The sequence below is a fragment of the Palaemon carinicauda genome, chromosome 8 (genome assembly GCF_036898095.1).
Source record: "Palaemon carinicauda isolate YSFRI2023 chromosome 8, ASM3689809v2, whole genome shotgun sequence".
Classification (NCBI taxonomy): Eukaryota; Metazoa; Arthropoda; class Malacostraca; order Decapoda; family Palaemonidae; genus Palaemon; species Palaemon carinicauda.
The window spans coordinates 75,618,321-75,641,860 of record NC_090732.1 but is presented as its reverse complement, the minus strand read 5'-3'; the positions used below and the strand labels follow the sequence as shown (position 1 = coordinate 75,641,860).

At 45.6% G+C, this 23,540-nt stretch overlaps 1 pseudogene; it reads left to right on the top strand.

Moving 5' to 3' along the window:
• The first annotated feature begins 9,313 nt into the window (after window positions 1-9,313).
• On the top strand, window positions 9,314-9,432 carry LOC137646182 (5S ribosomal RNA; annotated as a pseudogene).
• Window positions 9,433-23,540: the final 14,108 nt, after the last annotated feature.

Genomic DNA, 23,540 nt, shown 5'->3' with positions numbered 1-23,540 from the left:
CTGGGGCGCGACGCTGGACGGTCGGGAATGCTCAGGTCTGTGGAACTCGAGTCAGAGGAGCATGCATATCAACAGCAAGGAGCATTTGGCGGTTCATCTGGCCTTGATAAGCTTCGAGAATCTCCTTCGAGGCAAGGTGGTGGAGGTAAACTCGGACAACACCACGGCCTTGGCGTACATTTCCAAACAGGGAGGTACCCACTCACTGACTTTGTTCGAGATCGCAAGGGACCTGCTCATCTGGTCAAAAGATCGAGGCATCTCCCTAGTAACGAGGTTCATCCAGGGCGACTTGAACGTCCTAGCAGATTGTCTCAGTCGGAAAGGTCAAGTAATTCCAACCGAATGGACCCTCCACAAGGATGTGTGCAAGAGACTTTGGGCGACTTGGGGTCAACCCACCATAGATCTCTTTGCAACCTCGCTGACCAAGAGGCTTCCAATCTATTGCTCTCCAGTCCCGGACCCAGCAGCAATACATATAGATGCCTTCCTCCTAGATTGGTCACATCTAGATCTTTACGCATTCCCACCATTCAAGATTGTCAACAAGGTACTGCAGAAATTCGCCTCTCACGAAGGGACAAGGTTGACATTAGTTGCTCCCCTCTGGCCCGCGAGAGAATGGTTCACCGAGGTACTTCGATGGCTAGTAGACGTTCCTAGAAGTCTTCCTCTAAGAGTAGACCTTCTACGTCAACCACACGTAAAGAAGGTACACCTAAGCCTCCACGCTCTTCGTCTGACTGCCTTCAGACTATCGAAAGACTCTCGAGAGCTAGAAGCTTTTCGAAGGAGGCAGCCAGTGCGATTGCTAGAGCAAGGAGAGCGTCTACCATTAGAGTCTACCAATCGAAGTGGGAAGTCTTCCGAGACTGGTGCAAGTCAGTTTCCGTATCCTCGACCAGTACCTCTGTAGCCCAAATAGCTGATTTTCTCTTATACCTGAGAAAAGTACGATCCCTTTCAGCTCCTATCAAGGGCTACAGAAGCATGTTGGCCTCGGTCTTCCGGCATAGAGGCTTAGATCTTTCCAACAATAAAGATCTGCAAGACCTCCTTAAGTCTTTCGAGACCTCTAAGGAGCGTCGTTTGGCTACTCCTGGGTGGAATTTAGACGTGGTCCTAAGATTCCTCATGTCAGACAGGTTTGAGCCTTTACAGTCAGGCTCCCTGAAAGATCTCACTCTTAAGACTCTTTTCCTGGTATGCTTAGCCTCGGCTAAAAGAGTCAGTGAGCTTCATGCCTTCAGCAAGAACATCGGGTTTTCGTCAGAAAAAGCTACTTGTTCTCTGCAACTTGGTTTCCTAGCCAAAAATGAGCTACCTTCTCGTCCTTGGCCTAAATCTTTCGATATTCCTAGCTTATCGGAGATCGTAGGCAATGAACTAGAAAGAGTCTTATGCCCTGTTAGAGCTCTTGAGTTCTACTTAGCTCGTACTAAACCTTTACGAGGCCAATCTGAAGCGTTATGGTGTTCGGTTAAGAAACCATCCTTGCCTATGTCAAAGAATGTTTTGTCATATTTTATCAGATTGTTAATACGAGAAGCTCATTCACACTCGAGTGAGGAAGACCGATCTTTGCTTAAGGTTAAGACGCACGAGGTTAGAGCTGTAGCAACTTCCGTGGCCTTTAAGCAAAATAGATCTCTGCAAAGTATCATGGACGCAGCCTATTGGAGAAGCAAGTCAGTGTTCGCGTCATTTTACTTGAAAGATGTCCAGTCTCTTTACGAGAACTGCTACACACTGGGACCATTCGTAGCAGCGAGTGCAGTAGTGGGTGAGGGCTCAACCACTACAATTCCCTAATTCCATATCCTTTTAATCTGTCTCTTTAAATGTTTTAATGTTTTTATGGGTTGTCCGGAAGGCTAAGAAGCCTTTCGCATCCTGGTTGATTTGGCGGGTGGTCAAAGTCATTTCTTGAGAGCGCCCAGATTAGGGGTTTGATGAGGTCCTGTTGTATGGGTTGCAGCCCTTGATACTTCAGCTCCTGGGGGTCTGTCAGCATCCAAGAGGATCGCTGGGCTCCGTAAGGAAGACGTACTTACAAGGCAGAGTAATCGTCTAAGTCGACTTCCTTACCAGGTACCTATTTATTTTGGTTTTGTTATATTGATAACTGCCAAAATGAAATAAAAAACTCTTAGCTTATACGATGTAAACATATTTAACTCTGGTCTCTACCCACCTCCTTGGGTGTGAATCAGCTATTATATATTCACCGGCTAAGTTAAATATTTAAAAATGATATTTTAATTATAAAATAAATTTTTGAATATAATTACCCGGTGAATATATAAATTAAACGACCCTTTCTTCCTCCCCAATAGAGACGCAGTGGGATGAGAAGAAATTGAGTCTTTGTTTACATCGAGAGTGGTATCTGGCCGACAGTTGGCGCTGGTGGGCGCACCCGCAACCTGTATGGCGATCGCTGGCGAGTTTTTTTACTGTATGTGTCTGTCGAGCAACAGAGTTGCAGCTATTATATATTCACCGGGTAAGTATATTCAAAAATTTATTTTATAATTAAAATATCATTTTCCTAAGTATACAAACCTTAGCTATTTGATCAAACTTGCCCGCCAGCCTTATCCCCCTTCAAGTCCTACCTCTAAGCAAAGTGAGCTACCCTCGTTAAAATTCTAATGGCTCCTCATTTCAGCTATGCCGAAAGTAATAACCCCTATTAAATAGCTAAGGTTTGTATAGTTAGGAAAAATACAAATTATCTACGAATTTGTAATTTTCTAACTGTAGGTGGGTATCATCGACCCTTGTGTATGCTAATATATGCATGCATATTGTTACTCCCCTTATCTCCCAGCAAGGTGGGCATCGGGTAACGTCCTGGTAAGAAAACCATAGCTCCAAGTAAAGTCTTACCTTGGCCAGTCGTATTATTTACTGGTCACACCTTCGCATTATTGCTTAGGCCATCATCTCTCATTAGGTTAGCTAGTTGGTAGGTTGTGCTTTTCTGCGTATCATGCGAATCATAAGAGTCACACCCCGGGTCAGGGACCAGACAGTTGGTCTTGGAATTCCAACCACCTAAACTTGAGTATCCTTAGTAAAGAGGTGAAAGGGTTGTATTTGGTGCCGAACAAATGACAAATTTGGAAATAATTTGTATTTTTCCTAACCATACAAACCTGAAGCCTTTACACACACTAGCTGGCTGTCACCTACCCCCACGAATTCCTACTTGCAATTGCAAAGTGGCTTGTGTTGGCTACTGCATGTGTGAGTGCAGTGGTTGGTCTACCCCCTGCTAACTAATGGAGGGTAGTTTCACCTCGCTAAAAGTTTTACTGTTAGTTTCAGCAGTTGCTTAAATTTATCTCCATAGCAAAGAGCTTCAGGTTTGTATTATTAGGAAAAATACAAATTATTTTGAAATATGTCATGTTGGGCTATCAACATAAGAATTTGAAAACAAAACACTTTAGGTTATTATTTTCACTTTTTAAGATTTCCTTTTTCACATTTGATAAAACCAAATTTAATATTTACCTTTTTTGTCCAACAGGAAAACTTGGGGATGGAACAAATTGGAATCGGGAGCTCTTCTCGAAAGAGTGTATCGCCCCTTTCCCACTATCAAGATAAACAGGTACGTGTATATACTTACAGTTAAGAAGTCATTTTTGTTACTACACATTTATAATTCATTGTCCTTTAATAGGAGTGTGATTTCAGTAAAACTGGAAATGGCTGTTAAAATTCATAGCAAGAGTTGGTAGCTATTGGTCAGTGGTGGGTAAGCCACGCCCATCAAACAAGTCACTAAGCAGCTTCATTGATTTCAACTGCTGAGCAGAGTACCCAAGTACTCTTCTCAGCTGTCAATTCGCCTTGCTCTTTAATCCTCTTACTGTATCTTTGCAGTTTGTGTATGTTTACTGTTAGGGAGAGTCCACTAACAGATGTGAGTCTGCTGTGGTAAAGCTTGTCACAATTGTTACAGATTTATGAGTAGAATTGCTGTGGATTCCCATGTCCTTTGTACTTTGTGCAGGGCCATAACTGTTCATAATTATCCCCATGTGATGAATGTAAGCTATGGACTCCTCTGCAGTGGATTGGCTGAAAAGAAGAATAATGACAAGAAAGATTCTTCAGAATCAATTGTGGTTAAACTCAAGTTTTTGCCGAAGGGTCTACAAAATTAGGTCCTCTCTCATAAAAAGAGTATGCCTGAATGGAGTCTCTCAGTTTCAACATGGAATATCATTTCTTCATATAAACCTTGTGATTGGCAAGAGGACTTTTAAATTGGGGAATACTCTTCTTCAGTTTGATAATAAATTTCTCATGCTTTTTTTTTGTTTTGGCTTATTACTACAGTCAGCCCTCCATATCCAGTTGTTCTTTCTTTACAATTTAGCTCATTTGCAACAGAGAACTGTATAGCCCATTAAATAAAAAATCACACATTCGATGGTTCGTGAGAAATGCTTAAGCAGAGCGAGGATTTCAAACACTCCGTACTCCCTTGCACCGGCTTGTTTCTCATCACTTCTGCCTCTTCAATGGTTCAGGACTTTACTGCAGTGGAGGGGCTTGAGAGTTTCAATTATGAGCTGGGTAATGGTGGTGGGATGATTATCCACCTGGGAGGTTCAACCATACCTAGGGCCAGCTCTGAGAGACCAGACTATGACTGGACCTTTGCAAACCTTCTCCTTTATATCAGTTTTTCTCTTCTTACTCAACCCTCTTAACGAGTGAATCCCTTGATGAAGTCATTGAGCTTTAGCACGACACATCATTCCTGCACTGAAGCATGGTGACAGGCAAGAGGGCTCTTTAGCCTTTGGGAAATTGCTCCCCCAGTTTGAATCTAAATTTCCCTCTCTTACATCTTTCTCTTCTTCTGAATATTACTTCGACCTTCTCCTAATATTATAAACTTTATTTCATGTTGCTGTTCCAACTCTATGAGTAGAATAACCATATGTATATGTGTATATATGTACATATATATGTTTGTTCCGTAACCGAAATACAAACCACACTATTTACATTGGGTTTACTTTCGGCGTAGCTGAAATTGACGAGCCATTAGATTTTAACGAGGGTTTACTACCCCGCGCTAGTTAGCAGGGGTAGGAGGAGGGGTAGCTTGCTACCCCTCCCCCCCCTCACACACCGGTGGAATGTCTCACTTCATTTTTGGCTCTGATGATGGACAGACGTGCCTGTCTTCGTCCTCGCTTGGCAGCCATTATTTGTTTTGTCTTTACTTAATCACTTACTTTTCTTATACTCAATATATATGTAAACATTTTTTCGTGTTTATGTATATTTGTTCCGTAACCGAATTACAAACCACGCTATTTACATTGGGTTTACCTTTCGGCGTAGCTGAAATGGCGAGCCATTAGAATTTAACGAGGGTGTATTATCCCCGCGCTAGTTACTGGGGGAGTAGGGGAGGGGTAGCTAGCTACCCCTCCCCCCCTCACACACCGGTGAACTGCTTCACTTCACTTTTAGCTCGGACAATGGACAGACGTCTCTGTCTTTGTCCTCGCTTGACAGCCATTGTTTGTTTTATCTTTACTTAATCACTTACTTTTCTTTTACTCAATATATATGTAAACATTTTTTCGTGTTTATGTATATATTTGAGTATAGAAATCAGTAAGTTTCCTTGACAGCTCTCCAGTTCATTTTAGAACACTCAGGAGGCTCGCCTCCTTGGGTGGGTAACTTTCCTTCCGAGGGAAGTTTTCCTGTCCAGGCTTGAGTTTTTTCCCTTTGGGGGGTTCTTCTCTTGCCTTTTTTTCGTGCGACTATGCACTTGGTGCTGAGCGGTCGCACCTGCAGTTACGCTCAAGGGGCTGGGCAACTGCAGGAGCCCCTCTTCGGAGGATTGCTCTTTTTAGGTCACTGGCTGACCCGTCTCTTCTACGAAGTGTTTCTCTTTCGTTCGCGAAAGCGTACACTCATAGAGACTCCTCTTCGGAGGACTCTTCTGCTGTTGTTGCTGTTGGCCGCCTTCGCCGTAAGGCTCACCGTCCGCTACGTCGTAAGGGCCTCCCATCTCCCTATAAGGGTGCTAAGAGGCGCCTTTTTGAATCTCCGTATGCAGCCTGCAGCTCCTTCCTCTTTAGATCTCTCCGGGGATTGATCTCCAACGCCGTCTTGACCTTCCGCCCCTGGTGCAGAATGACAGCAGTCTGACCTCGTCTTCCGACGGACAACGGTCTTCCGACGGACAACGGTCCCTTCGAAATGGTTGCCTCCCACGGGGGTGCTTCCCTTGCGTGTCAGGGTTCCCCTGCGCGCCCTTCTGCAGTGTTCTCTCCTGCTCAGTGTTAGCGCACAGGCGCTCTCCTGCTCAGTGTTAGAGCATAGGCGCTCTCCTGCTCATCAGCGTTTTCCTGATCGCTAGCGCTCTCCTGTTCGCCAGCGCTCTCCTGTTCGTCAGCGCTCTCCTGATGCTCGTCGCTGCTGTTCCTGTTGGTTCCTGATACATGCCCTGTGCGCCCACGTTCGCCCGCGCAATCCTGAACTTCGGTTCAGGTCTTGGACAAGGACTCTTCTTCTACGCACAGGATTCCACGCGTTGCCTTCTGCTCGCCAGTGATCACCAGCTCGCCAGCGACCACAGACGTGTCAACGTTCGCCTGCTCGTCAGCGATCTCCTACGCGTCTACGATCACCATCGATCTGCCACGCGGGTCAGGTGCCCTGGACATCATCAGTAGCGATTTAGCGCTCGCCTGCTGTGGACGATCCCCGGTAGCTGAGTCTTGCCGTAGATCTTCCTCCTGCTCGCCGGCGCTCACCTTTACTTCTGTCCTTCTGTGCGCCAGCTTTCTTCAATCGCCAGCGCACATCTGCGCGCCCTTTCCTGCCACGCACCAATGGGCGCCAACGGTTTTTCCTGACCATCCAGGATCGCCTGATTGACAGCTCGCTTCAGCGCTCACCTTCCTGATGCACCGGCGCGCCTTCTGTTTAGTGCGATGCGCGCTAACCATCCCTAGTCTCTTACGCGTTAGCAATCGCCTACGCACCTGCGCGATTCTTCGCCTGCACGCTAGCGTTTTGTTAACGCACCACTGCTCGCCAACGCACCGTCGCTTGCCAACGGGCCATCGCTTGCCGATGCGCCATCGCTTGCCAACGCGCCTTCACTCGCCTACGGGCCATCGCTCGCCAAGACGCGCCATCGCTCGTCAACGCGCCATCGCCCGCCTACGCGCCATCGGTCTCCTGACCGCCTGCGCTCACCCGCGCTCCCACGTACCTGCGCGACCACACGCCCACGTGCCCGCGCGAACGCACACCCACGTGCCCGCGCCCCTACGCGCATGCGCTCCAATGTTCGCCCGCGCGCGAACCAACGGTATTCCATCGCGCGTACCAACAGTGTTCCATCGCACGAACCAACGGTGTTCCGTTGTGCGAACCGACGGTGTTCCACCGCGCAAACCGACGGTGTTCCATCGCGCGAACCGACGGTGTTCTATCGCGCAAGCCTACGGTGTTCCATCGCGCGAATGTCGGCTCGATTCCTGCAGTATCCATTGCTCGCTTACGGGTCATCGCTCGCCTGTGAACTTTCGGATTCCGACCACCAGCTCTTGCCCTTCCTACCACGCTCGCCCTCCTTCTGCGCTCCCTCGCGCACTTTCGTCTGCGCTCCTGCATGTCCGCGCATGGGCACTTCCACGTTCGGCCACGCACAAACCATTGATTTACCATCGTGCGAGCGCCAGAGCGATTGCGACCGCGATTCCCGTCGGGGTTTTGCAGCATGGCCAGCCTGGTGAGTCTTCTGGAGCGTATTTCCAGAACACGGTCTTCACCCCGTAAACGCAGAGCATGGCACATGCAAGAGCAGGAAGAATCTTGAGGGAGGTCTGATCAACATTCTTCTTTCCAGAACCGGGGTTAGCCCTTCCTCGTCATTCCCTGGAAGGGTCTTGCCAGGGAGCTTTCCGTTCGAGATTTTTCCGTCGGGCAAGAGGTGACTGGTTTAGCCCTTCCTCTTCTCCATCTTTTGGAAGGGGCTTACCAGGTCCTTTCCCTCCTCGGTTGCGACCCGAGGTTTTGTACAAGGAAGCTCCAGGAAGATCATGGGTACTTTCCTCCTCTCAGGCTCAAGCACCTTGTCGTTTCGTCGCCAAGTTTCGAACTTGCGGGCAAGCTCGATGTTGGACCATCTAGACGCAGTGACCGAGGGCTTCCTCTCGGGTGTCTCATCCGTGGATGTCGACAAACTCAGACACTCTTCCATCCTTGGGAAGAGCTTGTTTGTGCCCAAGGACAGAGACATGGACAGCGGTTGTGCGGAGGAAGTCGACTTCCGTTTTCACTCCTCCAAGGCGCTTTCTTCCAGACCCTGCAGGGCTCCAGCGCCTCTTCTTTCAGCCTCGTCGGCCTAAGTTATCGGACCGGCTACGGCACCTAAGACAAGGTGTCCAATAGCAGTCCCCTCCTGTTAGGGACAGGTAGCTCGGGAGGCTCTCCCGGGGGGGCATAATCCTAGAGGGAGCGGCAGAGTTCACAAACTCTAGGATTGCAACCCCCCCTTGCAGGTCTCACGCTGGGAGGATGCCTAAGGTTACTTATCCGGATAACAGCTTCCCGATGCCGATTCCTGCACGATCTCCGTGATCAGCCAAGGATATCGCGCCTCGCTCTTACCATCTCTCCGTCTCTGTCAGCGAATTCAGTCTCACTGAACCTCTATGCCATGGGGTCGGCAAGAGTTTTGCCCGGTTGGGCAGAATGATCCATGAATTAGGAGAAGGTCCTCCGTAGGGTCGTCGACGGCTTCACCCCCCGGCTTCTTCCGTCGATCCTTTCTCGTAGGAAAGCATCTGAGACGGGAGTTCCGTCGTCGACCTCTCAGCTCTGATCAAGTTTGTCGAACAAACTTCGTCCAGCGTGGAACAGCAGAATCGATCAGACTGGTAACGAGGCGGCAGGACTCCTTAGGCCCTGGATCGGAAAGACGGGTACTTCCAATTTCCATTCCATCCATCTTCCCGGAAGCTCTTGGAATTCAGCCTAGACTTAAGATGCGGTGTGGCGATCCCGCCGCGGCATCGCAGGTTTTTTCTCAGAGAACTCTCCCTGCTTTCTTCATGACCGCTCAGGAGCAGGCTTCCACCTCCTTCGCCTTTTGGAGGTCTGGTCAACTCCGGTAGGCACGGGTTCGACCTTCTTCAACGCCGGGACAAGCTTCCGGGTCCTTACCATGAGTGAGGGATCATGGTAATTTGCTAGGAGCCTTCTCTACTTCTGCCTCAACATCTGGAGTATCTAGCCATGATATTGAGTCAACGGCTTTACCACGTTGGAAACACCGCTTCTCGTCCGATCAGCGAAGTTAAGCAATGTTGGGTCTGGTCGGTACTTGGATGGGTGACCGCCTGGGGACGCCAGATGCCTTCTTCTCCGAGCCTTCCCTTCAGTTGACTGTGGCAAGGCTGAGGAGAGTCGTAGAACCTTTTCTCAGTCAAGGAGAGTTTTCAGCCCTATCTTGGAACGTTTCCTGGGTCTCCTTTCCTCATTGACCCGTCTACGTCCCGATCGGGCGCCTCAGGATAAGTTCCCTGTTAGACGGCCCAAGTTCTGGTGGAATTAAAGCAACGATTAACCGGACTTTCTGGCCCCTATGGGACCAGCGGAACGATTAGACCTGCAATGGGTGTTGACCTGTGGAACCTCTTGCATGGCAGTGGATATTCTCGTCCTTTCCCCGCATTTGATGCTGTTCTCGGACTAGTCAAAGAAAAGGGACGGAGGGGGGCATGTTCCGGTTCAGGCCTATGGTCAGGACCTGAAGGGTACCTCCTCATCATTCAGGTAGGCTTAGAGACCGTAGTCTGGCCCTTCTACAGATCCTACAGATCCTGCCGAGTCGCTCCGTGCGCGACAACTCCATGGTACTGGCGTATTCCAACTAGCAGGGAGGTATATTTTCATACTTTCGCATCTTGCGGTAGGGATACTGAGATGATCCGAAGTCCACTCGATACCGCTATCGGCTCGCTCATTCCGGGCAGAGGAATGTTTTCTCTGACAATCTGAGCAGAGCCTCACAGATAGAGAGCACCTGGGGGTCTTTGGCCTCTAGTAACCAGCAAGTCCTGGCCTGGGGGACCTGATCACGACAGCCTGGAACTTCAAGCTTCCGCTGTACTTTCCCCCAGTCTCAGACCCCAAGACTCTTTGGCAAGATCCTTTCCGGTGACGGTGGGACAGTATCGACGCCTACGTCTTCCCACCAATTGTTATCTGTTGAGGAGGGGTCTCAACGAGACCAGGTTGTCTGTCAACCTTTCGATGGCCCTGAGAGCTCCGCTGCAACTATACGCAGTACGGTTTTCGGACCTTCTGCATCCCCGGACAGAACTCCCGGGAGAGCTTCTTCCACGACACAGGCTACTCAAACAACTACACTACAACATCTTTCACAAGCAGTTGCATCGCTTTGGCTTCATGCCTGGAGACACTACGCCGCCTCCTCACAAAGAGACAACCCGCAACAGGCGCGGAGCGTAGGTCGCGTCACCTGCGATAGTCATCCGCAGGGGTCTACCAGGCGAAGTGGAGAGTCTTCTGTGGTTGGTGTCGTGGGGGAGGTACCTCTTCCCTTGAGGCCTCTACTCCAGCAGTAACGGAGTTATTGCTTATCGGCGGGAGGAAACTCGTTTCCGCTCTCGGCAGTGAAGCCTATCGCTCAGCCTTTCCCTGGCCTTCAGGCTGAAAGGAATAGGTTTTTCCTTCCTGCTGAACCTTTCTTCGCTCATGCGGAGCTACGAACGTACCTGCCCCCAGTCGGAGTGAGACCTCCTCCATGGAGCATGGTTCGGACTTTCAAGTTCCTTAAGAGATCTTCTTACGAACCATTACGTCAGGCCTCTGATCGTCTTCCGTTTTGGAGGACGGTGCTCCTGCTCGCTCTGGCCTCAGCCAGTGTGTAAGTAATCTTCATGGTCTCGTACGACTCCGCCCTTTCAAGAGAATAGGGGGAGGTAACATTCAGGTTCGCTCCTGAGTTGTTTTCTAGACTCAGAATCTTGGAGTCCCGGACTTTCGGTTCGACTCCTTCAAGATTTCGAGTCTCCGTTCTGTACCAGATGACCCAGACCTTCTCCTTCTTGCCAGTAAAGGAACCAAGGGGTTATCTTTGAGAACAGCTGCAGTTTGTCCTCACGTGCAAGCCCGGTTTGGGAGCACAGGAAGGACACAGGGGAAAGTCACCAGTATGCCTTTTCAGCTCGGACTCAAGGGCATTCATCTCGACCTGAATCCAGACCCTCCCCCGTCACGTTGCCCTACAGCACGATGTCGGATACATCGCAATGTCCCTCGCCTTCAAGAAGAACTACTCTGTGACGCAGGTGCTACAAGCTGGAGTCTGGAAGCGTCTAATGACCTTCGCAGCCCACTTCCTGCAGGACGTGACCCACAGGGGTATCGATACGTTTCTATCGCTCTGTGGTGGCTACACAACAGCTGGTCTAACCTCAGGCTCCTTTTTGGACAGGTAGCAGAAGGTTGAGGGCATTGTTACCAGGTTTTAGACTGCATGAACAGAAGAAGTATGTCTGGCCCTTACTTCTTTCTTCATCATCCCCTCTACTGGGGAAGCAGCATCCTGGTCTCTGCATAGCTGACCTCAAACCTCTACAGGTAAACCATGCTTCCTTGTGTTCCAAGTATTGAGACAATACTGTCGCGTCCCCCATACCCTGACGAGGTGGTATTGGAAACGTCCTAACCCAGAGTTCCTCCTAGAACTCTAGGTCAACTGTCTAGGACGGGTCACACTTTCTTCCTTCACATACAAGCTTATGTAGGCCACGTTTACTTGCGGAGCAAGGAACTTGTGAGGTGCAGGGACTCCTTTTCACGAGTGCGACTCACTCGGATTCTGAGTACCCGGGTAAGCCAAAGCCAGTATGGCTGGGGACTTTCCACCCTTCCTAAGGGGTAAGTCACCCAATGTAAATAGTGTGGTTTGTATTTCGGTTAGGGAACAAATGACAAATTCGGAGATAATTTGTATTTTTCCTAACCATACAAACCTTAGCTATTTACACATATTTGCCCGCCAGCCCTGTCCCCCAAGTCAAGTCCTACCTCTAAGTGAAGTGAGACATTTCACCGGTGTGTGAGGGGGGGAGGGGTAGCAAACTACCCTCCCCCTACCCCTGCTAACTAGCGTGGGGTAGTAAACCCTCGTTAAGATCTAATGGCTCGTCAATTTCAGCTACGCCGAAAGTAAACCCAATATAAATAGCTAAGGTGTGTATGGTTAGGAAAAATACAAATTATCTCCAAATTTGTCATATTTTTTATTCAAAGTCGTGGATATCTCTACATCTGCTATTATCGCTGGCGTGAAATTTTTCAGTATCCGTTATTGTGGCCTGCTTTGATGTATGGCAGGAGGTATTACGGTTGGGAGGTATTTGCGTTCAAAGCTATATATGAGAGTATTGGATGATCTCAGCCATCCCGAAGATGGTTTGGACTTTTTTGGTAGAACTATTCCCAAGTGTTGGGTCTTCGGAATCCAGGAGGATCCAATGTTTGAGGTAGGACTCTCTGCTTTTGGCCGGAAGCCCATAAATTACAGATATGGGGAGGAGGATTCCATAGTTTCTTGGTCTCAGTCCTAAAGGTGGGTTCGGCTTACACCTGTTCCTTTATATCTGTTTTGATGCAATCCTTCAGGTAGGGTATGGAGTGGACCATAGTGGAGATTGCAAATTTCCTTTTTGATGTGTGATGCCTTAGTATTCTTGAGCAGGTAAATCAAACTCTTCTTTCTAATCTCAACCCTGTCTTATGGACGCTTCATACAATAGACCCCCATCCCCTGGATACGCTGACTCTCCCCCGGCATTGGGGGCAAGTGACACCCAACTTCATCCCTAAGTTCATAGCTAAGACTCAGAATCTGGCTCTAGCAGATCATAGATTTGGGCCCGTCCGGATTGAGAATCTCTGTACTGTAACAAATGACCCAGATTAATTGTAATTGTATCTTAAATGCACTGTCCAAGCTCAACTGCAGACTCGTTCCCACTTGGCTATAGACCTAGAGCTCATAACATCAAGGGTTTTGTCACATCCCTGTTGTACAGAAAGAACTTCAATGTGATGCAGGTCAGACAGGCAGGCGTGTGATAATGACAGTTAACGTTCACCGCCCATTACCTGCAAGACATAACACACGGGAGCCTGGACACATTTTCTGTAGGTCCTGTGCTGGTTGCTCAAAACATGATAAAAAACCCGTCAGCTCTTTCGTAGGACAAGTAGCAGTTGGTTAAGGACAGATGTTACCTGGTTTTATATCTTGTGTGAAGAGGTGTATGACTAGCTTTTTCATCTTTAATCCTCCTCTTGGGACTTGAGTAAGCCGAAGAACTCTACAAGCAGACATTTTCTGACTGTAGGTGGGTATCATCGACCCTTGTGTATGCCAATATATGCATGTATATTGTTACGCCCCTTATCTCCCAGCAAGGTGAGTATCGGGTAGCGCCTTGAACACCGGGACAAACTTCTGGGACTTTGCCAGGATTTGGGGATCATGGTAAATCTCGAGAAGTCCTCTCTGCTTCCCACTCAAAGACTGGTATACCTAGGCATGATCATAGACACCAGTCTCCACAAAGCCTTCCCATCAGACGACAGGATGGCGAGGCTGAGGAAGGTTGCAAGCCCTTTTCTCAGACGAGAAGAACTTCCAGCCCAATCATGGTTACGTCTCCTCGGTCACCTTTCATCTTTGGCTTGTCTAGTTCCCAACGGTTGCCTCAGGATGAGATCCCTGCAATGGCGGCTCAAGTCCCGGTGGAATCAAGATTACGATTCCCCGGACGTCATGATCCCTATGGGACCTGCGGAACGGACGGACCTCTAGTGGTGGGTGACAGACGAGAACCTACGAAGAGGAGTGGATCTTCTCGTCCTCCCCCCCAGATTTGACGCCTCAAAAAAAGGGTGGGGGGCCCACGTACTGCACCACACGACCTCAGGCCTGTGGTTAGAATCAGAAAAGTGCCTCCATATAAATCTTCTAGGGATGAAGGCCATCTTTTTGGCCCTAAAACAGTTCCAACAATACCTGGCGGGTCACTCTGTGGTGGTGATGAGCGACAACACCACAGTAGTGGCTTACATCAACAAACAAGGAGGTACCTTTTCAAAGCAGCTATCCCATCTTGCAGTAGAGATACTAAAATGGACCGAAGTCCACTCGATTCCGCTATCGGCTAGTTTCATTCCAGGCAAGGGGAATGTGCTCGCCGACAATCTGAGGAGAGCGTCTCAAATAGTGAGTACCGAGTGGTCTTTGGATCATCTAGTAGCCAACAAAGTCCTGACTTTGTGGGGTTCTCCGACTGTGGATCTGTTAGCAACAGCTCTGAACTTCAAGCTTACGCTGTACTGCTCCCCACTCCCGGATCCCAAGGCTCTCTGGCAAGATGCCTTCCAACAATGGTGGGACAACATCGACGTTTACGCCTTTCCCCCGTTCTGTCTGATGAGGAGGGTGCTCAACAAGACCAGAACATCGGTCAATCTTTCGATGACCCTCATAGCTTCGCTATGGCATCACGCGGAATGGTTTCCGGACCTTCTGCAACACCTAAAAGAGCTACCGAGAGAGCTCCCTCCATGACACAATATACTCAGACAACCACATGCCAACATCTTTCACAAAGCCATAGCTTTGCTACGACTTCACGCATGGAGACTATCTAGCATCTCTTCGCTGAGAGAGGATTTTCACAAGAAGTTGCGGTCAGGATGTCTGGACATCTGCGAAAGTCATCCGCAGCTGTCTACCACGCAAAGTGGAAAGTCTTCTGTGGTTGGTGTCGTGGAAGAGGTATCTCTCCACTCGATGCCACTATTCCAACAATAGCGGAGTTCCTATTGTATATGCGGGAAGAAATGCGCCTTTCAGTCTCGGCAGTGAACGGCTATCGCTCAGCCTTAAGTCTAGCCTTCAGGCTAAAATGAATGGACATTTCTTCTTTGCTGGAACTTTCCCTACTCATACAAAGTTATGAACTTGCCCTCAGTCGGAAGTGAGACCTCCTCCATGGAACGTGGTTCGAGTTCTCAGGTCTCTTAAGAGACTTCCCTATGACCCATTACGCCAGGCTTCAGATCGCCACCTAACTTGGAAGACGGTGTTCCTACTAGCTTAAGCTTTGGCCAAGTGTGTTAGTGAACTTCATGGTCTCTCGTATGACATCGCCCATTCAAGGGGAGGGGGGGAGTTAACGTTCAGATTCGTTCCTGAGTTTATTGCTAAGACTCAGAATCCGAGAGGAATTGTTAGGGTTTAAGGGCCAAATATAAAGAACTTAAGCTCCTTATTCATGAGCATTCCCCCATAATTATTTGTCTACAGGGGAGCAAACTTGATCATAATACCCCTTGTCCTCGCGAATATATTAGTTATAGGACACCATATGATCACCATGTGGGGAGCCATGGCGGAAATCTCATATACGTTTGTCGAGATGTTCCCCAAGTTTCTCTGTCTATTCAAACACCTCTACAGGTAGTGGTTGTACAGATTGATATGGGTAGAAAATATGAAATTTTTTCTCTGTACAGTGGAACCTCTACATACGAATTTAATCCGTTTCAGAACCAGCTTCGGATGTAGAAAATGTTCGGATGTCGAAACGAATTTTCCCATAAGAATACATTGAAATAGGATTAATCCGTGGTTGAGCCCAAAAACCTATGATAACTTCTTAATAAACTACTACACATAATTTTCCCATGAGAATAATGAACACTAAATTCGATAATAGACATGTAAATAAGAAGAATAGACATGTAAATAAGAAGAATTAGCAAAAAATGATAAATAAGAAACGGATTTTTAGCGTCACGTTACCTTAGAAACTCCAGCGCAGGTGTTGTTAGTCTTGCTACGCAGAGAGGAGACGGACGGGCGGCGAGGAGGTAGAGAGGTTAACTACGATAAACGTACACTACCGTAGCTTATTCTAACTTACACTAAGTGAACTTTAACATAACTTAGCTTTTTTTTTTTTATAATTTATATTTTTTTTTACATTTTCTTTTTTTCTTTTTGATGATTAATTTTAATCACTTTCACTCTCTACACTTAAAATTGATTGAATTTTTTTCTCTTCACTCTTTGCTGTTTTCTTTGAACCACTTCCTTCCTCTTCATCACGAGTTTGCTTCGTAGTTTTTTTAAAGAAGCTATCGATAGAAAGTTGCTTGGTACAGCTTTTCAGAATGTTTCGAAAATAAGTTAGGGAAACATCATCAAACTGCGCAACTACACGACAAACCTGCAATTTCTTTGGATGGTATTTGTCGATGAAGTCGACCACGTCTTGATATTTTCCTAACACCTCTTTTATTTGCGCGGAACTTATTGCAAGTTCACTCATGCTTTTCAATAATTCCTTGCTTTACTTCTAAAGAAAGCATTCCCTTATTCCTTTTCTCACCACTACCACTACCACTTGCGAAACTAAGCCTTTTAGGACCCATGATTTTCGTAAAATACCGTAAAAGGATGAACGTAAAAGATCCCGATTAAAACACAATTAATAGCAGAACGCACAGGGCCCAACCACACAAAGCCAACGAGAACAGAGGACTGACCCAAGCCACGCTAAGTTAGGGTCCCTCCGAGATTGAAGTGCTGCCTTCTATTGTCGGAAATGAAAAACACATCAGGCGCTATGAGCACCGACTATGCATACGAGTATTGTTTACTTCGGGTGTCGAAAAAAAAATTTGGGTGTAGAGTAGGAACGTGTTCGAATTGTACTTCGCTTGTCGAAAAATTCGGATACAACCGGTACGACGAAAATTGCTTACTTCGTGTGTCGAAATAAAATTCGGGTGTAGAGTCAAAAATTTGCTCGAATTTTACTTCGGATGTTGGAAAATTCGGATGTAGAGATTCCACTGTACTTGCCTCCAAATGATAATATTTTGTATGATAACTTAATGGAGGTGAACACGAGGGGAAATATATCATCAATTGTGGAAAATGAAGATGTGGGACTCCTTAATACAGGAGAGCCCACACACTTTCATGTCCAGACAGGTACCTTGTCATGTATTGACCTATCAATCGTAAGCTTTAATTGCCTTCTCGACTTCGATTGGAGGACATTAGATGATTGGCATACTAGTGATCATGCACCAATCATTATAAACACCAACAATGGTCCACCATTACAGAGATCGCCACGATGGAATCTTGACAAGGCGGACTGGGATAAATTTTGTGAGCTAAGCGAAATTGAGGGGGATGTAGGACAGGTTAAAAATATTGATGATGCCATAGACTTACTGAATGGAACTCTCCATACAGCAGGAGTCAACTCAATTCCCAAAACAACAGGGTTATTCAAACGACGACCAGTCCTGTGGTGGTCTTCAGAACTAATTGCCCTGCACAGAGCCACAAGAAGATCTCTAACACGATTGTGTAGACGCAGAACTGATCAGAATTTAATTATGTTCAAGAAATGTAGAGCACAGTTCCGTCGTGCCATGAAAGAAGCAAGGCGCCAGTCATGGATGTCTTTTGTTTCCTCCATAAATAGTAGAACACCACCATCTTCTGTGTGGGTGAAAGTAAAGAAGATAGCTGGCAAATTCACCCCCAACCCACCACCAGTGTTGAAGGTGAATGGTCAGTATGTAACTGAAGCAAATGATGTTAGCAATGCCCTGGCTAATCATTTTTCAAATGTATTCAGCAAGTATGAACGAGCCCCTGCTCATCAGTATAGGAGCCCCTGCTCATCAGTATAGGAGCATTGAAGAAAAGAAAATTTTAAATTTTGCAACAAGAAAGGAAGAGTCGTATAATTCTCCTTTCACTGAAAGAGAATTTGATTCCGCACTTGCTCATTGCAATGATACAGCCCCTGGACCCGATGGAATTCCATATGCAATGATAAAACATGTACATTTTAATACAAAGCTATTTATTTTAAGCATTATTAATAGAATATGCCTCAACTGAAAAGGAGTACAATTTAACCATAAAAGAAACACTTTCTGGTACAACTCAGGAACATAAATGGTGGTCTACCCTTAAATCTGCACTCTTTGGTGTAGATGCAACAGTTCCTCCTTTACTTAAACCAGATGGCTCAGTCACTCACTGTCCAAAGGAAAAGGCAACCCTTTTGGCTGATGTTTTTGACAGTAAACAGAGTAATGAAAAACTTGAACTTCCTCATTCCTGTTTTCCTGAGGCTAAACTAACTCGTGAGATTAAAGCTCTGCCGGTGGACCTTGATGCTTATGGAGGTGTAGACCCAAATGGTATTTTTCTTTTGTTTTTTATAAAGACAGCAGATTTCTTAGCTCCAAAGTTATCTGTTATTTTGCGCAAGTTAGCAAGAAGAGGAGCTTTAGCACTAGTTGGAGAATTGGTAATGTTACTCCTCTATGTAAATGTGTTTGTGGTAGCGCAAGTCCCACTGATTACTGCCCAATTTCCATAACTCCCATATTATCTAAAGTTTTTGAACGTCTTCGGGCAAAATGTCTTAATAGGTTTGCTGAAGGTAATGATCTACTCCCTAGTTTGCAATTTGGTTTTCGTAAAGGCCTTGGAGCATGTGATGCCCTTCTTACAAACTCCAATGCTGTACAGAAGTCCCTTGATTGTGGTTGGGAAGTTCGTATGATTGCCCTTGATTTTAGTGCTGCCTTTGACCGTGTTAATCATGAGGTCCTTGTTTTCAAACTGAAACAGTTGGGAGTGGGCGGGTCGTTTCTTAGCATTATTATTGATTTTTTAAGTAATAGATCTCAAAGAGTTGTTGTTGATGGGCACCATAGTGATTATAGGAATGTGATATCCGGTGTTCCACAGGGTAGTGTTCTTGGCCCATTACTTTTCATACTATATACACATGACATGTGGTTTGGCCTAGAAAACAAGCTTGTTGCATATGCAGATGATGCTACTTTCTTTGCATCAATTCCATGCCCTGAATGTAGATCTAGGGTTGGTGAATCCCTTAATAGAGATTTAGCTAGAATTAGTGCATGGTGCAAATTATGGGGTATGAAGTTGAATCCTAACAAAACTCAAAGTATGATTGTAAGTAGGTCAAGGACAGTGGCTCCTCAACATCCGGATCTCAGTATTGATAATGTTTCATTAAATATGTATGACTCTTTCAAAATTTTAGGTGTGATTCTCGACAGTAAATTTACTTTTGAGAAACATATAAGGTCTGTCTTCTTCAATTGCAAAAAAAATAGGCTTACTGAGAAAGTCTTTCAAGATTTTCGGTGATCAATCTATTCTGAAGAAGTGTTTTAATTCTTTCATTCTACCTTGTTTTGAGTATTGTTCTCCTGCCTGGTGTTCAGCTGCTGATTCTCATCTTAATTTGTTTGACAGAAACTTACGGTCTGTTAAATTTCTTATTCCTGATCTAGATATTAATCTCTGGCACCGTCGTTCAATTAGTTCATTATGCATGTTGTATAAGATTTTTCATAACTCTGACCATCCTTTACATTCAGATCTCCCTGGACAATTCTATCCTGTTCGTAATACTAGGCAGGCAGTTAATTCTAATAGCCAGGCCTTCTCCATCACGAGGCTCAATACTACGCAGTACTCTAGAAGTTTTATTCCAGCTGTGACCAAGTTGTGGAATGATCTTCCTAATCGGGTGGTTGAATCAGTAGAACTTCAAAAGTTCAAAGTTGGAGCAAATGCTTTTTTGTTGACCAGGCGGACATGAGTCTTTTTTTATAGTTTATTTATGACATATTTGTTTTTGATGTTGTTAATAGTTTATATATGACACGTCTGTTTTGACGTTGTTACTTATTTTAGAAGGATTTACTGTTAATTTGTTCTCTTCATTTATTTATTTCCTTATTTCCTTTCCTCACTGGGCTATTTTTCCCTGTTGAAGCACCTGGGCTTATAGCATCTTGCTTTTCCAACTAGGGTTGTAGCTTGGATAGTAATAATAATAATAATAATATGGCATGATCATAGTTACCCAAGTGTTTGGGAACTAGCCATTATTTTAGCCTTTTTAAAACCTGGTAAAGACAAGTTTTTAGCAGCAAACTATCGTCCTATTGCATTGACTTCTTGTTTATGTAAAATCCTGGAGAAGATGGTCAATGCAAGGCTGATGTGGTACCTTGAAATGAAAGGTATTTTATCATCGATTCAATGTGGATTCAGAAAAATGCACTCAACGACTGATGTGTTGATACGACTTGAGTCTTCTATTTGTGAAGCCTATGCTTCCAAACAACACCATGTGACAGTATATTTTGACCTTGAAAAGGCATATGATACTACATGGAGATATGGTATACTTAAAACCATTCATGAAATGGGATTGAGAGAAGAGCTGCCACTATTTATTCAGGCATTTCTTTCACATAGAGTTTTTCAAGTGAGAGTTGGGGAAACTCTATCACTGAGTAAGTGCCAGGAAAAGAAGGAGTTCCTCAGGGTAGTGTGCTGAGTGTAACCTTTTTGCACTTGCCATTAATGGGATATTCTCAGCCATTCCCCAGGATGTTCTCTCAACATTATTTGTGGATGATCTCTCCATATCATTTGCTGGAGCCAGAATGGCAATGGTTGAGAGAAAACTACACCTCTCAATTGACAAAATTATGCAGTGGGCCAATATGAATGGATATAAGTTCTCGACAAGTAAATCTACTATTGTACATTTCTGTCGTATCCGGGGAGCACATCCAGACCCGGATATATACATCAAAGGTCAACGGATCCCATGTGTAGGGGAAGCTAAATTTTTAGGTTTGATATTTGATTGTAGACTTACATGGGTTTCTCACTTAAAAGCATTAAAAGTTAAATGTGTTGAAGCTCTGAATATTTTAAAAGGGTTGTCCCATACATCATGGGGGGGGGGGGCAGACTGCAATACTATTTTAAAATTATACAAGGCCTTGATTTTTTCCAAAATTAGTTATGGATGCGAAATATACTCCTCAGCCACCCCAAGCTGGTTAAAAATATTAGATTCTATACATCATGCTAGTATTAGATTGTCCACGGGAGCCTTTAGAACCTCACCTATCACACGTCTCCTTGTTGATGCTGGGGAGTTGCCTCTGGACCTTTATCAAATGTCCTCTATTATTCGGTATTTGTTTAGATTGCAAAGACTCCCTAATTCTTTAGCCTTTCAGACTGCAAGCCTTGTAAGGCACTCAACATACTTTGAGTTGCACCCAAAATCTCCTCAACCTTTTGGGTTTCGGGTGAAACAATTATTAAACAATCTGAATATAATTAGAATTAAGGTGCTTCCATTCAAGGTATCATCAATGCCTCCATGGAAATTACCTGACGTATATTTTTGTAAATACTTTATTGGAGTTAAGAAGAATATGACTGACTTAGAATCCAGGTCTCTTTTTCTGGAACATGTTGCAGAGCATAGGGGATCGACTATTGGAGTTAAGAAGAATATGACTGACTTAGAATCCAGGTCTCTTTTTCTGGAACATGTTGCAGAGCATAGGGGATCGACTTTTATATATACTGATGGCTCCAAATCTGATGCTGGCGTTGGATTTGGAGTACTGTACATAGTAAGGATTTTAATTGTAGAGGTGCACTTCCTATAACAGCTTCCATATTTACTGCCGAACTGTATGGCATACTAACCGCTGTTGAGAAAATAGCTTTGGAAAAGGAGGGTAATTTTACAATTTTTAGTGATGCAAGGAGTGTCCTTCAAGCTTTAGAAGTTTTTAATTCTAGTAATCCTGTAGTTTTGAAGATTTTAGAATGGCTTTATGTTATTGGACGGAGAGGTATAACAGTTCGATTTTGTTGGGTTCCAGCACATGTAGGTGTGTCTAGGAATGAGAAGGCAGATTTACGGGCAAAGAATGTGGCATCAGAGTTGTTATCAAGGAGGTATCCCATTCCCTGTAATGATTTCGTACCTTACATCAAGAAATTGGTTTGTAATAAATGGCAACAGCACTGGGATAGTCAAGATGGCTATAAAATGAGGGAAGTAACAAATATCATATCACCTTGGAGGTATAACATGATGCCCCGAAAATGGAAGACGACTCTTAGTCGTCTCCGTATTGATCACACACGGTTGACACACGAGTTTCTGCTGAAGGGCCAACACCAACCGTATTACGAGGATTGTTTAGTACCTTTAACAGTGAGGCATTTTTTGAAAAAATGCCCTAATTTTACTAACTTGAGAAATAGATATCTGTTTGAGGCTCGAGGTGAGGATGGCAGGCTCATCCTTGTCAAGATTCTTGGACATGATGTGTCCTACTATGCGAGCGGAATTTTTAGATTTATTTCAGAAGCAGGTCTTCTGTAAACTATTCAACTATTATAATGACTTCTTAACTTATATGGTATAAATTGAATTCTCTTTTATTTTACATATATAATAAATGCTATCGGCATCAATGACCTTAGATGTCAGAATGCCAGAAAACTTTCAGTCAATCAATCAATCAATCAATCAGAATCCGGGAGTATCGGACCCTCGGTTCGACTCCTTCCGGGTTTCTAGTCTCCGTCTTGTAACAGATGACCCAGACCATCTCCTACTATGCCCAGTAAGGAGTTTGAGGCTATATCTGAAAAGAACGGCAGCAATCCGTCCTCATGTGCCAGTTTTATTCGTTAGCACAGGGAAGAATAAGAGGAGAGTCACTAAGAACACCATCTCGGCATGGATTCGTAGGGTGATTCATCTGTCCCTGAATTCAGACCCTCCTCCGTAACGTCGCCCTAGAGCACATGATGTAAGGGGCATAGCTACGTCCCTGGCCTTCAAAAAGAATTTTTCAGCGATGCAGGTCCTTTAAGCTGGGGTGTGGAAGGGGCAGACAACCTTCACAGCCCACTACCTGCAAGATGTGACCCGGAGCCTCGATACGTTCTCTATCTGCCCTGTGGTGGCTGCACAACAGCTGGTTTAAAACTTGAAGCTCCTTATTGGACTAGTAGCAGAAGGTTGAGGGCTTTGTTACCCGGTTTTAGTCTGCATGAATGAAAATGTTTGACTGGCCCTTAATCTTTTCATCATCATCCCCTCTCTTGTGGAAAGCAGCATCCTGGGTTTTCTGCATAGCTGACCTCAAACCACTGCAGGTAAACCATGTTCCCTTGTGTTCCTAGTATTAAGTTAATACTGTAATTTCCCCATACCCTGACGAGGTGGTATTGGGAGAGTCCTAGTGTAAGTTTCCACCAAAGGAATTTCAGGTCAACTTCCTAGGATGAGTCACACTTCATTATACCTTCACACACAGCTTGCGTAGGCCGCAGTCCTTGCGTAGCAAGGTTCTAGCGAGATGCAGGGACTCCTTATTTCTTGGGTGCTGACACACTCAAATAATGAGCCCCCAGGCAAAGCCAAAAAGGCAGTACTGGCTGGGACGGCCACCCTTCCTAATGGGTGAGTCACCCCTATTAAATAGCGTGGGTTGTATGTCAGTTA